The sequence below is a fragment of the Leopardus geoffroyi genome, chromosome A2 (genome assembly GCF_018350155.1).
Source record: "Leopardus geoffroyi isolate Oge1 chromosome A2, O.geoffroyi_Oge1_pat1.0, whole genome shotgun sequence".
Taxonomy (NCBI): Eukaryota; Metazoa; Chordata; class Mammalia; order Carnivora; family Felidae; genus Leopardus; species Leopardus geoffroyi.
In genome coordinates, this window is record NC_059331.1 from 108,345,383 (window position 1) to 108,360,838 (window position 15,456).

Here is a 15,456-nt window from a genome sequence, read left to right on the forward strand (position 1 = left end):
AGACCAAGATATTTCCATGCCTAAGCTCAAATCTGTTTTCCAATCTATAAAAACACAACTCTGAAGTTTGCTTATCTTTAAAAACATACTCAATAGCTTTTTCCCTGGTTGGGAAGTTGGGCCTTGGGTCTAGCCCTTGGGGGCCAGACATTGCCTTCCCTCCACTGTGCCTCCTACTCCTGGGCCTCCTGGGCCTCCTACTGTGCCCTATTCCTCCCCTGGCCCTCCTGGGCCTCCTACTGTGCCCTATTCACAGAATAACAAGTGAGTAGTGTGGCAATGAGTGGTTTCTGCAGTTTGGGGCCAGAAACAAGAGGTAAGTGTTTGTTATCAGACTGTCAAGAGACCTAGGACTTATTACTAAGAAGTGATGCTTTTGATATAAAGAACCATACACAGAAGAGGGACCCTAAATATATGGCTGGTGAAGATCTCTCCCAGCCATATTTTATCTTTTGTCTAGGCCTCAACTCTAGAATGACGTATCTATTATTAATCTCTTCTTTTGGCAAGGCTACCTTTTTAAAACATTCTTGTAATAATGTTTATGTTTACCAGGTGCCATGTGTTTCTCTTCCACACAATGCGCAAATAATACATATATATATAATATATACATAACAAATAATATAGAGAAATCGGCAGGCTATATAAATTAACCAACTGGTAGGCCCTTGGGAAGCCAAGTAAGAAGACTAAACAATAGAGTGACATAAAAATAAAGACGTGTCTTCTTCCTAAGAGAGCAAGAAGTCCTGGAAGAAGCATAAAATTAAATAGACATGGTGTGAATTCTGTCAACTGGGTGACCTCAGATATGTTATTTAATCTCTCTGAATCTCAATTTTCTTATCTACAAATGGAGATAATATCAACTACTTTTTAAAATTATAAGCGTTAAAAAATAAAATATTGGAAACATGAAAGAGAACATCTGCAAATCACTAAATACAGTATCTGATATTTAATAGGTATTCTATAATATATTAAGTAGCAATGAATGTTCTGCAAATGCTACAATTGCCTGTAACAAGGTTCAAGCAGTCACTGAAGTTTTATATTCTATAATAAGAAAGAGCTGGGAACTGGGCCCATGTAAGCCCCCCTTCTAGTGAGACATAAATAGTGTAATGGAAATTACAACCAGTTTGAAATTAGAAGCCATGAGTTCTGATTTAAACATTATTTATCTACTAACTATATGTTTCCATAAAAATACTTAAACTCTTAGAGCTTAAGTGTTCCTGATATGAAACCAATAGTAATAAACTTTAGTAACGCTATACCTATAAATGATATTTATAAAACAAAGTGTATGCTATGAAGTGCAACAAAGATATAAGAAATGCAATATCTAAATGTAAATGATTCACAGAGCATGATGCTTGGCTAATCACATGTACAAAATCTATTAAATTCTTGTAATAGCCTCTTATTTTGGCCTGCTGCTGCTTATAATCACGGTAAATAAATGAATGTGTACTCCTGCTAAATACCATATGAAAACAAAATTGAAGTGATCAAATCTAAAAATGAAATAGAAACACACAAATAGATGATTCTAAGACACATTCTTTTCCAAAATACTCTTTTCATTGTGGCACTGTTGTGGCCTTTTGTGCTGAAATGGCATTTTCTCAACCTTGGGAATTATTATGAGTAGAACATGTAAATAAATCCCCCCAAAAACCTATTCTCCAGTATATGTAACAGGGTCTTCGGGATATTTTCACATTAAGAAAAAGTTTATTAAATCATCTCTATTGGGAGATACTGACAGGACTGTCTTGTAAACAAACTAGTGACTGGAAACAATCTCCTTTTAAAAGACTGAGTGGTAAGAATCCACTTTCGCTGGTCTAGAGGCAAAAATAAAAATCGCCCCAAAGTAAAATTGCTAAAGTAAAACTGAAGGCTTAATTTTTAACTATTCCAAAGGATAGTTTCTTTCAAAATTACAATGAGGTTTGATATTTGTATTTAAGTATTTCTACTTTAAAGTCAATATTGTAATGAAATCACATTTATTTTTTTTCCTACAGAATCTTTTAAATCTGACAGTCTGTGGTTTTAAATTTGTCCACTAAGGATCTTAATTTTCTGGAATTGTAGTCTCGGAAATGTAGTCAAAGTGGTTGATTATAATTCATGTAATTTCTCTTCTTTCTGTTTTATCTTCAAGAATTTACAGTGTTTTCGTCCCTCTTCAGTCCTTTCTCCCTTGGAGACACACTCCTGTCTTCAGCCTTCAATTCCTACCAACCATAGTCTTGTCTACCCTTCCCTGTTCTAAACCACTGCTTGTAGTTTAGACATGACACAAGAGTTTAAAATGAATTTCCTGATTATTTATTTTTCCTCTGTGTTTTACGGTACTACTACGAATCCCAACACTGCCACCCCCCCCCCCCCCCCCGTCATTTGTCTCTGGTTCACACTGCTTCTTTCCCCAGGCAAACCTTCTTAAAGATTGATGGCATGTGTTATAATAGGTGTGCCCTGGGCAGACAGAGGAGATGCCGTATATGGCCGTATCTCCATGTAGCTGGGGGTTGGGAGAGCATTCCTAAGGGAAAAGGAAAGAAAGAAAAGGAAGGATAAGTTTAGTGAAGTTGAAGAAGCTATTCCATTATCAAAGTCACCAGGCTGGTAGAGGCTATTCTTGGGTAAACTCTGTTTTTCTTCATTTGTTTTACAAATTTTATTTTGTTATTGGTAGTCAATTAATAATGTCTGTAAAACTATTGTTTATGCATACACCCACTAGGAACTTGATAATTCCTTTTAACATGTGATTTGTCTTAGCTCTTTAAATGAAATAAAATCTAGTTCTCTAATGAAAAAAAAAAGTTTTATTCTATTTAAAATGATTTTGTAATCAGTTTGAAATTCTACTCAAGTACATAAAAATATATAAATATGTGTGCATATTTTTAGTAAAAATGGAAGTTTTTACCTATAACATCTGATCTATTCCCCAGACATAACCACTTAAAACAGTTTAAGGTGTATCTCAAAACCAATATTAACCTAAAATCTTAAAAATTCATGTACGCATTCTAAGAACATTAACTTGTTATGGAAATAGATGGACACCACCCAAATGAGAACAGTGGTTGTTTATTCAAACTTGCTCTAGCTAGGGAGCCAGTCACTATCACTTGCATTTGGCAGATACTTAAAAGCAATCAAGGGAGTGGAGAACTTTCTAATGAAAAATGAAAGAGTTGAAATATGCTCCAATGGAAGGTTGTTTGAATGGGAAAGCAGGAGGTGGAATAACTAGAAGTGGGGCGTGTTATGCGGTTAATATGGAGAGCATATTTGGCTTTCTCAGGCTGATTCTGCTTTGGAGGCAGGCAAGGGAAGGGGAAAGGAGAGCGAAGCTGTCATTCTTTGGCTAAGTCATCATTTTACAATGACTGCTACATAGGTGTTGTTTGACTTCTTTGATTGGTTGCTGCAGAGTTTATTGTTTGGCTTCCCAAGCTGGTTACCACAGAGATGTGAGTTAGAGTTCTGTTGGGTTTTTTTTGTTTGTTTGTTTGTTTGTTTTTTTATAATGTCCATTCATTGCTCAGTTGTATCCAGCCTCCCAATTTACATATAGATTCATTTTATTTCTACTACATAGTTTACCATAGTTTTTATATACGATATAAAGAAATGAAATAGGGAAAGGTGATACATGTTTCATATCACATTTGTGAAAAATGGGGAAAAGCAATCCATTTTGACCAACTTAAGATTTTCTACAGCAGTGACTGAAAATCACTAATGCATTATTAGTGTTTCAAAGGTAAAAGTCTTTACTACTAAAAAAAAGTCCTTTAAAAGTGTATTATTTGAAAAGACCAGTCCTCACAGGAATACAAACAGAGTATGTAGGAGAGGCTCACCACCTGGGACCAAGATGAAGTGTTTTCCCTCAGGGGTATAGAATTACATATCCATCCAATTGCATTATGGGTGGTTTGCCCTTCTTTAGAAGCATCTGGTAGGAGTTGCTTCCTAGACAGGATATTGAACAAGAGTTCTGTTCTGGTATGACAATAACCACAGGCAGGTCTTGCAAATATTCATTTAGTGATAGTGTCTGTGCTTAACTCAATACAGCCTTGTTGTCACTTGTCAGGTAAATCAAAGGCACATAGTGTGTATTGAATGCCTGATAGTATCCACGTGTATCAGTCATGCTTGAGTAACCCCAAAAGTTTAATTTAATGAGAGAATTGGAAAATCTGAATTGTAGAAAGGTTGGGGGTCTAGGACAACATTCTAGAAACAGGACATCATAAAATGGTACATACAATTACTCTCCCTTTTGCAATTTTAATATATTATTGTATTTAGAGCATGAATTAAACTAGAACTACATATATTTTTAAATAGCATATATACAATATTTAATGTGGTCTACGAGCACTTGAGATTGTTTGGGTAATGATTCCCAAATTTATTACCATAACTATTCTTTAGAAATTCTTCAATTAATATTAATTTTCTTTTTCTTTTCTCATGTTTAAACTGAGATTGCTTTTATACTCACAAATGGTCTGTAATTTTTTTTCTGTGTATGGTCAAATCTTTTTGTTGTTTTTGTTATAGTTGTTATTGTTTGTTTTCTCTCCTATGACTAAAAATAATACTCTAGAAAAATGGAACATTTTCATTAATATTGTACCACATTTTCAATGTCATTTCTCCATTTCTTCTTCATCTTTCAAGAAAATTATTAGGCCTGCAATTTAAAAAAAATGCTCTAATATAAAAAAAAAGATTATCTAATTGCTATTAAGTGTAATACAGGAGATGATAGCAAAAGGTTTGAACAAGCAAAGTAATACTTGAAGGCAAAGGAACAGATCATGATATTAATATTCCAGCTATATAATAAATATAATTATTAGAATTAGTACACTTGGTCATTGGTTTTATGGTGAAGGGAATTTTGTGTTTGTTTTAAATATTGCTTGGAGGAATAGAGAAATGAAAACAAATGGAGTCTAAATGATGACATCCTTTAACTTCAATGATATGACTTCCGGCTTTTGTGTAGGAGTTTTAAATACATACATTTATTTCTCAGGAGTGAGCAATGCTTTCCATTCCTGAGTATCACATCCATTGTGTTATTTAATATGTTTAACTTCCTTGAACACAGAACCTCGGTTCATGCGAAATAATTTTAAAAGATCAAAATCATTTATTAAGCTTCAAAAGCTCTTAAGCTTCTCAGTGCCATTAGTTATATCATTCTGTTTCAATTCTTTTTGCTTGAATTTTTTTTTTTTGTAAAAGAGGAGGCAACTTTGGAAAGATGTATCAGAAGGAGAAGTTTCTTTCCACAGCCTCCCAAGAGTCTTAGCTTAAACAGTGGTTCCCTCAACAAATGGAGACTTGTTTATCTGTGGAACAGTCTCTATCACTGGTCAACAGAACAATGTTTTCGGGAGCAGAAACTTGTTTAATTACTTGCAAAATAGAGTCAGAGACCGGCAACTTATTGGTTATCAGGTCACGATGGTAGGCATTTCCTCGCTCCAGGATTAGGTTAGGCTGTAATAAATTATGAGTGGGAATGATTCAATGATTCATATCCCTCAAATGGTTGATACCTTTCTAGGTCTTGAATCCTAGGCTCAACATTATTTTCTCTTAAAACTTGGAGGCCTTCTTCCACAGCCTGCAGGTATGCAGCATTTTTTTTTTATCACTTTTGCCCATTTGTCAAGTGACTTAGATTTCTAGAAAATTTGAGAATATACTTTTTGTCCATGCTGTGCAGAAATTTCAGAATTATGTATACTGGACCAATTATTTTTTTATACATTTTACTTGGAAAGTGGTACATTGTTTTGATCTGACATGATACTCAGCCCTGAAGATTTCTCTTTTATTTTTGTGACTTTTTTCCCTTCTTATATTCTCCATTTTCTGTCATTTAAATTAATAGCTTTGTGTTATAGGGTTTGGACTGTAAGGAAACTAGAGTAGAAAATAATTCTTCAGGGATTTAGGGAATATTTTGGAGGGAGGAGGACTTGCCATATACCTTGAAACAGGTGGCAAGAGGTGTGACGTACTGGAGTAGATAGACACATACGGGTAGAAATGTATTGGTGCTAGACATGTAAAATCAAGTGCAGTCCAGCATGCAAATAAAAGAATACTGTAGATAGTAGACAGATACATGTGATGAAACAGTTTTATAGCAGATTAGTAGGAACAATGGTTCAAAGAACTATTATGGTCATGTTGAGCAGATCGTTGAATTCAAACAACAGAAAATACTTTTACCATGAAGAGGGACAAGGTCAGTGAATATTTTTACTGGGGAGTGAGTGATATGATTGAAAGTATTTTTAAAAGACCAATCTGACTATTTTGAGAAGAAGAGGTAGTAGAAAGATGAGGTAAGAGGCAATGAAATAATACAGAAGGCTTTACTCAGAAAAGTGCTTTTCTTGCTTGATTCTGAGAACTACAGTCTTCTCATCACTTCTGAGTCCCCCACATTCTCCTGCTTTTTGCCTGCTGTCTAAGGTTCTTGTCCTCTTTATTCACCAGGTATTATTTTACACCCTCTTCTACTCCAGCTGAACTCTCAAATTCTCCATTTGCTACCACACCAGTCCCCCAAATCTAGTTACAATGACCTTTGATCGTTACAACAACCTTTGATCGTATGTCTCTTTTGTATATATTACTGGTACCTTTATTTTACATAAATTTACTTATTTCTGACCCTCTTCCCCTAGACAGTCCTGGAGAGAGGGCACTCTGTTTCATTCACTCATGTGCTTTGTGAAATCCAAGTTAAGCAGTAATAGCAAGGTATATGTTGCATATAGGATGACTTCACTTACTCATGTATGCTTTATGCAAAGAGTAAAAGACACAATGTGTCATTGGATTCCACTGCATCAACTGGGAAAGATAAGTTTTAATTGATTCCACTGCATCAACCGGGCAAGATAAGTTGTAATCGTGGCATCCTAAATACTCTATACATTCTGAGGCAATGAGCAGTTGAATCAGTATTCATTAAGCTTAGCCATACAATATAAAATTTCATTTACCTGTGTAAGAAATATATTGTATGCAAAAAAGCAAAGATACAAATTAATCTGAAAGCATTTAAAACAACTTGGTTGTCTGGGTGATACATTATAGCACATACGACTGAGAGTTAAGCAGAGGAGGACAAGACTGCTGTGACCCAAATACCAATGTTTCAGTACTTGACTTCGCAAACAGCATACAGCCTGGGATGGTAAAATAACAATTGGCCAGTTAACTTTAATGAAGTTCATCAACAGAAGATGAAACCACTTTTAATAAATACCAAATGTCCGTGAAGCCATAATTTAAAAATTGAATTTAGTACAAAGGCTTATTCTATAAATAAAATCTTAAAAATTATAAAATGACTTTTTAATTAAATTCCTAAAAATTTTATTAGGTAATATTTGACACAGGAAAATATTACATACATATCACATATATAAATTATAAAGTTTACTAAAAAAATAAAATCTCTCCCTGAACTCACCACCGGATCTAGAGCATTTCCAACACCCCACGCTTCTATCTGTGTCTTGCTATCTGCTCCTCTGCATACCATCAATCAAGGAGCCACCATCTAGAATTTTATATTTATCATTTCCTTGCCATATTTTTTATTATGTTTAACACATATAACATGCAACTCTAGGCAACATGTACTTTTCATTTTGTGGGTTGGTTTTCTAAAATGGTATTATACTGTATGCTGGTATCTTTGACTTGCTATTTCCATTCACACCTTTTTCTAAATTTAATACAAATTGGTATCTACAGCTTTGTTCATTTATTTTCATTGCTTATAATATTCATTGTCCTGAAAATGGTCATTTTAATTGCTTCCAACTTTTAAAAATGTTTGTTAGCGCTGTTATGAGTATTCTTGTCTACTGGTGGTCATGTACAGGAATCTTTTTGGTGTGGGGAATGGGTGCCGATTAGAAAGAGAATTGTTGAATCATTTGGTATATGAATATTTTATATTATAAAATGATTTCAAGTGTATTCCAACAACGTATAAGAGTTGCCTTTGATTCACATCCTTGCCATCGGTTAATTTAACATTTTACCAAAATACACTTAAATATTATTTCACTAACTACATTAGACTCTGGATATGGCAGGGAATGATAGGGAACAGAAGAAAAGTAGGGACTTAGAGTAAAAAGAACTAAAAATGAACAAAAAGTGATTCACTCAGTGCTTGAAACTGAGGTAGAAGGAATTAAGTAATAATGAATAAATTGATTTGGTTAACAAAAAAACCCTAGATTTATATGTATTTTAACAGCATTTTGAGATATTTTCTATTAGCAGTCACAACCATTATTGCTGTTGGAAAACAACTGTCAGTGGAAGTCATATCGTTTTGAAGATATTTGTCTTTTGTGTCTACTATTGAATTTTTTTTCATTTTGTGTTTCCCTAGTTTGAAGTATTAGTTACCTTTTATTTCATCTTTCAGCAATAACAGAAACTATTCAGTCATCATTTCCTGAGATATTTCCTCTCTTTCATTTAATTTATTCTTTCCTTATGAGTTCAAATTAGATGTATGCCAGGCCTTCTATTCTCAAAATAGCTTGATCTTGTTTTCATTTTTTCACTTTTCTTGCTCCCCTGTACCATACTGTAATTTCTTCAGATCTATTTTTTAGTTCACCAGTCTCTCTTCAGTCTTTTTAATGATTATTTAATTATTTTGAGAGAGATAGAGCACACAAACTGCAGAGGAGCAAAGGAAGAGAGAGAATCCTAAGTAGGCTGTGTGCTGTCAGTGCAGAGCCCAACGTGGGGCTCGAGCTCAAGAACCAGGAGATCATGACCTCAGCTGAAATAAAAAATTGAGCCACCCAGACCCATGCATCCCTGTCTTCAGTGTTGTCTAATCAATAGTTCAACCTATACATTGATTAAAAATATATTTTGATAATTATATTTTTGTTTCTAAAAGCTTATTTTAGTTCTTTGAAATTTCTGATCATTTTGAATAGTTTCTTGTTAATTTTTACTTTTATATGATTTTATTAATTTATTCAAACAATTCATGTATGATTATTTTATATCTTATATAAGATGATTCTGAATAATGGCAGAATATGCCACCCCAAGACATGCTATCCTGGCGTAAAGATTATTTCAAGTTAAAAGTACTTAAAAAACAGCGCCTGGGTGGGCTCAGTTGGTTGAGCATGTGACTCTTGATTTTAGCTTAGGTCATGATCCCAGGATCCCAGGATTGTGGGATCAAACCCATGTGAGGCTCCAAACTCAGCATGGAATCTGCTTAAGATTCTTTCTCTTTCCCTCTGCCCCTCTTCCCTGCTTGTGCTCTCTCTAAAATAATTTAAGTACTAAAAAACTGCAAATGTGGGAAATACATTCTCTCCTTTTCTTTTTAGAATAGTAGATCAAACTCTCATGTGAACAATGCCTCCTTCAATGAGGGGAAAAAATGGGAAGTCCAAAGCCTAGAGAATTCTGTATAATCAGACCTTGTTAAAATAATTCTTATCTTCCATAGCCTCTCCATATATTTTAGTAACTTTTCCACAATTGCTTCTCTTTGTTCAAGCTACATATCTTCCTTTACCTACAGTGGAGTTATATCTTAATAAAGCTATCACATGGTGAAAATATGCTAAGTCACAAATGCATTTAATACACCTAATGTACCAAACATCACAGCTTAACCTCGCCTACCTTAAACGTGCTTAGTACACTTACATTAGTCTACAGTTGGGCAAAATCACCTAACACAGGGCTATTTTACAATGAAATGTTGAATATATGATATAGTTTATTGAATACTGCACTGAAAGTGAAAAGCAGAATGGATGTATGGGCTCAAAATTGTTCTAAGTTCATCAGGTGTTTACCCCTGTGATCACAAGGTTGACTGGGGCTGTGGCTGCCACTGCTCAGCATCACAAGAGAGTACTATACAGCTTATTGCTAGCCCGGGAAAAGAACAAAATTCAAAATTCAAAATATAGTTTGTACTGAATGCCTATCACTTTCACACCACTGTAAAGTTGAAGAATCATAGCCCAAACTATCATATGTCAAGGACTGTCTATACTATAAAAGGTTTTAGGTTTTGTGTCAATCCTCTGGGTCTTCCTTTCCTTATGTTATGTAAAACTTTTATTTGTATACTTTTCCGTTAATCTGTCTTATGTCAACTAAATTCTCAGGCCGAGATGAAAACCCCAAGAAGGAAAAGGTTAAGTTTTGCCTCTCCTACAATTCTAGTAGCTGAAGTTCTTGGAGCTCCTAAACTAATACCTTTTTTCCTGCTAACTCTCATTCATGGTCATTGGTGTCCTTGTGTGTTGGATGCTCTTTGATGATAGGCCTATAATTAGTTGAACGTTATTAGTGATCTTCTGGAGTAGATGCGTATTTCCTGCTCCTGGGAATCAGGGGAGCTACCAAATGACACCAATTTATCTGCCTTCCAGAGTCCTGGCCTTAATTAAAGAGCCTAAGGATTTTGGGGTGCCTGGGTGGCTCAGTCAGTTGGGTGTCCGACTTTGGCTTGGGTCATGATCTTGCAGTTTGTGGGCTCAAGCCCCACATTGGGCTCTGTGCTGACAGCTTAGAGCCTGAAGCCTGCTTCAGATTCTGTGTCTCCCCTTCTCTCTGCCCCTCCGAAGCTCATGCTCTGTCTCTATTTCTCAAAAATAAACGATTTAAAAAAAATAAAAAAAAAATAGAGCCGTACGGATTTCAATCTTGCAAATAGCCCATGGTCCAGTCTCAGGACTACAACACTGATGGCATTTAACCTTAGGGGAACCCACTCTTTGGGTGTTAAAGGCAGGCTCTAGTTCTACTTCCCATCTCCTTTTTTGTGTCTTTTTGTGTTTATCTCCTTGGAGATGTCCCCAACTTCTGAGTAATCCAGTAATGTAATAAAACTATGAGTTATTCAAGATCTAGTTTTGTTTTATGTTCCCAAATGCCATTCAAAGCCATTCTAATGGTAATGAAAATTCAAAAAATGTGACTTTTATGGAGGTTAGAACATCTCATATGTATTTCCAAGTAAAAATGGTAGTTACATTATTTGGGTTAATTTCAATATTGATAACTACAGTACAAAATCATCCTTGAAAATTAAACTGATATTGGCGTCAAGTAATTTTTACATTTTGTTTTTGTTTTTGTTTTTGTAAAGTCTTAGAACTATGAAAGGACTCTCACTCTGTAAAGTAACAGAGCTCCTTAAAGGACATGTTAAAAGCTCTTAAGAAAAATCACATCAGGCAGCATTTCTCTTCTTCCCATAAGGTTGGTTGGTGTCTTTGCCTGTGTTCTTTGCCTTATACTAATCCCCATGGTCAGATATTACCTGACCCATGAAGGATTCACTTAGCTCCGCTCTAGATAGTGGAGTTTAGTATAAAGGTTCAGAATCCTTATAATATTCCAAATCTCTGAGTCCTTACTCACACAGGGGCGCTAATAATTATAACGTAGAACATGTGAATCACAATCCACAAACTCAAGTATATAGGAAATAGCTGTTTTTAATCTTTTTTAAAAAAATAAATGAAAATGGATTCTAAGCTTTCACCCATGGTTGGTGGGAAATTCTCATTTAGTCATAACTAGGGCCCCATTCTCTTTCCAGTTCTCAGTGAAATATGGCCTGGAAAAGGAAGCCAGACCCACTAACATTTGAGCCATAGTAGTCACAGCCAAAAATTTACTGTATATGTGTAAAGAGGTTTTTAAGATCTAGAAACTGTTTTCATGGCTTGCTTGGAGTAAGAATGCTGCCTCAGAGTAGGAATTCTGATGGTTAGCATCCCTAGTCTCTCCTTATAACCTTTACCTTTGGTGCCTTCTCACCTATTACTAAGTAAGAGGAAATCTCTCTCTCTTTCCTCTTGATCTTTCAAATTTTCCTTCTCTTCTCTACTTATACACATCAGCATTTTTCCTAATTACTCTATCCCAAGGCTTTTAGGACATCAAATGGCAAGAAATAATGTGTCTTCCAAACTGCTTTTACTCTTGGCCCAGCAATGCAACTTTCCCTGAGGCTGTGAAATCATAAAGATCTTGGCTCCCTCGATGGAGTAAAGGGAGAGGGGAATTACAGAGAAAAAAGAAAAAAAGCGATTATCTTGCCAAGATAATTAGTGCAAATATTTAATATTTTCTTGAATGCTGGGAACATTCCCAATACTAAACTAAAAAACTTACTTTATAGTAATTATCTCATTTATTTCTCACAACAACTTTGCAAAATAGCTACTATTATTTTATTTTATGAAAGGCTAGAAAGAGTTTAAATCACAGCCCGTGATCTGAAACTAAAGAGCCAGGATTTAAACCTCAATGCTCCCAATGTAAATTGTACTGCCTGTGATCATTGATTAGGCTCCTACATCCACTTCTAGTAAAATTACCTAAATTACCTATGTAGGAATCCCAATTAGTATTAGATGCCTATATTTTTTTCTGACAGTTTTCTCTAAGGATATGGAATCCTCCTAATATTGAACTTCATTCAGACTGAGGAATGGAAATCACACTACCTTCTTGTTGACAGATTTCTCTAGGGCCAACTCCTAATCAGAGACAGCCATTCCCCAGAATACCTTAACCTCATGTTCTGCAAACTGCTGGAACAACTTGCTGCTATTGCCCTACGCTCACATGTGACAAGCTGAGGTAGAAGCCTGTGGCAGCAGCATGTCGGGTTTGTGAGTGCCATCAATATGGCTATGTTCTGTACCTGTCTCTTCCCCATTCCTCCCCCTTACAAGACACCTAGCACAACCTACTGGATGTCAAGGTATGACTAACTGAATGTGTAGTCTATAATCGACTGAGAGGTACTTTAACAGTAAAAATCATTTTGGTCAATGAGTAAATATTTATACTATATAAGTATTTGGTCTTTGGTGCCATATGTATAATTAAAGTAACTTAAAAATACAATTCTATTTAGTGAAGCAAAGCTTAAAAAGGGAATTGGCATGAATTTTTTTTTTACTTAAAAATGTGTAAAACATACACAGTGATAGTTTCTGATGGTATAGAACAGCTTGCTCATTAAAATTTCATGGTTTCTTAGAATGGAAGGAGCGATAAGAAGATTTTCAGAATGTCTAATCATCCTGGAGAACACTATCCCAGTACTATTCACTTTGCAAATGCTTAAATAGGGTAGATTATGTAGGAATTAAAAAGCAAGAACATTCTATATTTAAAAAATTGACAAGTAGTGTCACTATAAATTATATATTACAATAGGAAAGTTTATGGTATAAATAATGATAAAATATGTATTTGCTATATCACTGACCTATTGAACAATCATGTTTATATTGCTCGGCCTGTATAAAAAAATATTGTTAAATCAATATCGGAGTTAAAAGGAATAATTCTCTTTCATATGCATAAACTGTTGTCAGATGAAGAAAGGCAAATGTATACTGCTTTCTTAAAGTCTGGAAACTTGGGCTAAAATTGGTGTTATTAGGTAGATGACTATGTCACAAATATGTAGTCAAGTATTTTGTAAGATAATCCAAAGGGATTTGCATCTATGTGACTTCATTTTTTGAGGGGAGGGGGAAAAAGTGCAAGTGAAATAGAGGGGTAAAGGGAGAATTCTAAGCAGGCTTCACGCTTAGCATGGAGCCCGACACAGGGCTTGATCTCATGATTATGAGATCATGACCTGAGCTAAAATCAAGAGTCAGACGTTCAATGCACTGAGCCACCCAATGCCCCTATTTGACTTTTTCAACAGTGGTCTACACTAATCCTTAAAAAACAATTATATTTTAATTAGTTAAATGACATTAGAGTACAATCTTCCTCCTAATCTATTTCACAGAATAGAAACTTAATTAATTAATAGAAACTTAATTAATAGAAAATTAATTAAATACCTTAAAAGATTATTTACCTGTTACCCACAAAAGCATAAGAAAATGCAAACAAAAAAACAAAAAACAAAAGTACCTAATTCTTACAAATCCCTAATGTTCTAATTGGTATATATGTGCATGGGGAGTGGTAATGCATATTTTTAGTAAGGAATAATAAGTACTTACCTACACTAGCATCAATGCCTCAGTTGTAACGGAATGTTTACATTCCTGTCTGCACCTGCTTCTTTAAAGCAGGCTAAAAAGTTTTGGATATCATCACAATTTAAGTGCCAAGATGTTCTGTATAAAGTCACTGGTGTTTGGAGTCAGTTTTATATATTATTTTCAGGAGAATGCGACACATGGCATAACTATTTTTATCAACAGAGTCAAAATATCACATGACTATTGCCGTATACTTTTGAAAAAAGATGAGGTAAGATAAATACTGTTTGTTTTTTTTTTTTAATTTTTTTTCAACGTTTATTTATTTTTGGGACAGAGAGAGACAGAGCATGAACGGGGGAGGGGCAGAGAGAGAGGGAGACACAGAATCGGAAACAGGCTCCAGGCTCTGAGCCATCAGCCCAGAGCCCGACGCGGGGCTCGAACTCACGGACCGCGAGATCGTGACCTGGCTGAAGTCAGACGCCTAACCGACTGCGCCACCGAGGCGCCCCAAGATAAATACTGTTTTAACTGAGATCTTCAATTTGCTTCATATTAATACCATTTGAAATATAATTGTTTCCTAAATGCCTCCAAAATAATGCTTGCAAAAATCCTATGAAATAAAATATATGAAATTAAAAACTCTATTTAAAATATATGAAAGTGCTCAGTCTATCAAAGTATGAATACAATGTAAGTTTACTACTATAATTATATGGTAGATATATTATACATATCTAAGCTTATATGTTCAGAATAAATAAGAGAATAGAAATATATCAAAATATTAGTGATAGTATCTCTAAATAGTGATATTTTGAGTAATTGCCTTTCTTGTATTTTCCATATTCTTAAACCAATAAACTGTGGTGTTTAAAAGGAAAACTACATTACGTGTTATTTTTACCATATTTTAGATTAAACTATTCTTTTTTTAAATACTTTTTTTAATGTTTATTTATATTTGAGAGAGAGAGAGAGCGTGTGCATGCATGCAAGCTAGGGAGGCACAGAGAGAGGGAGACACAGAATCTGAAATAGGCTCCAGGCTCCGAGCTGTCAGCACTGAGACAGCTCAGACTCACAGAATGCGAGATTATGACCTGAGCCAAAGTCGGATCCTTAACCGACTGAGCCGCCCAGACACCCCCAGATTAAACTATTCTTACTGTTCATGTTTTTCCATGTACTTCACGATATTATTCTCACAAAAGAATATGCTTTGATTATTATCCTTTGTTGGCTTAGGATGTTCTGTAACAGAGAAATTTAATGATTATTTCATGATTACACTATATAGCAAATGCTATGGCTTATATCC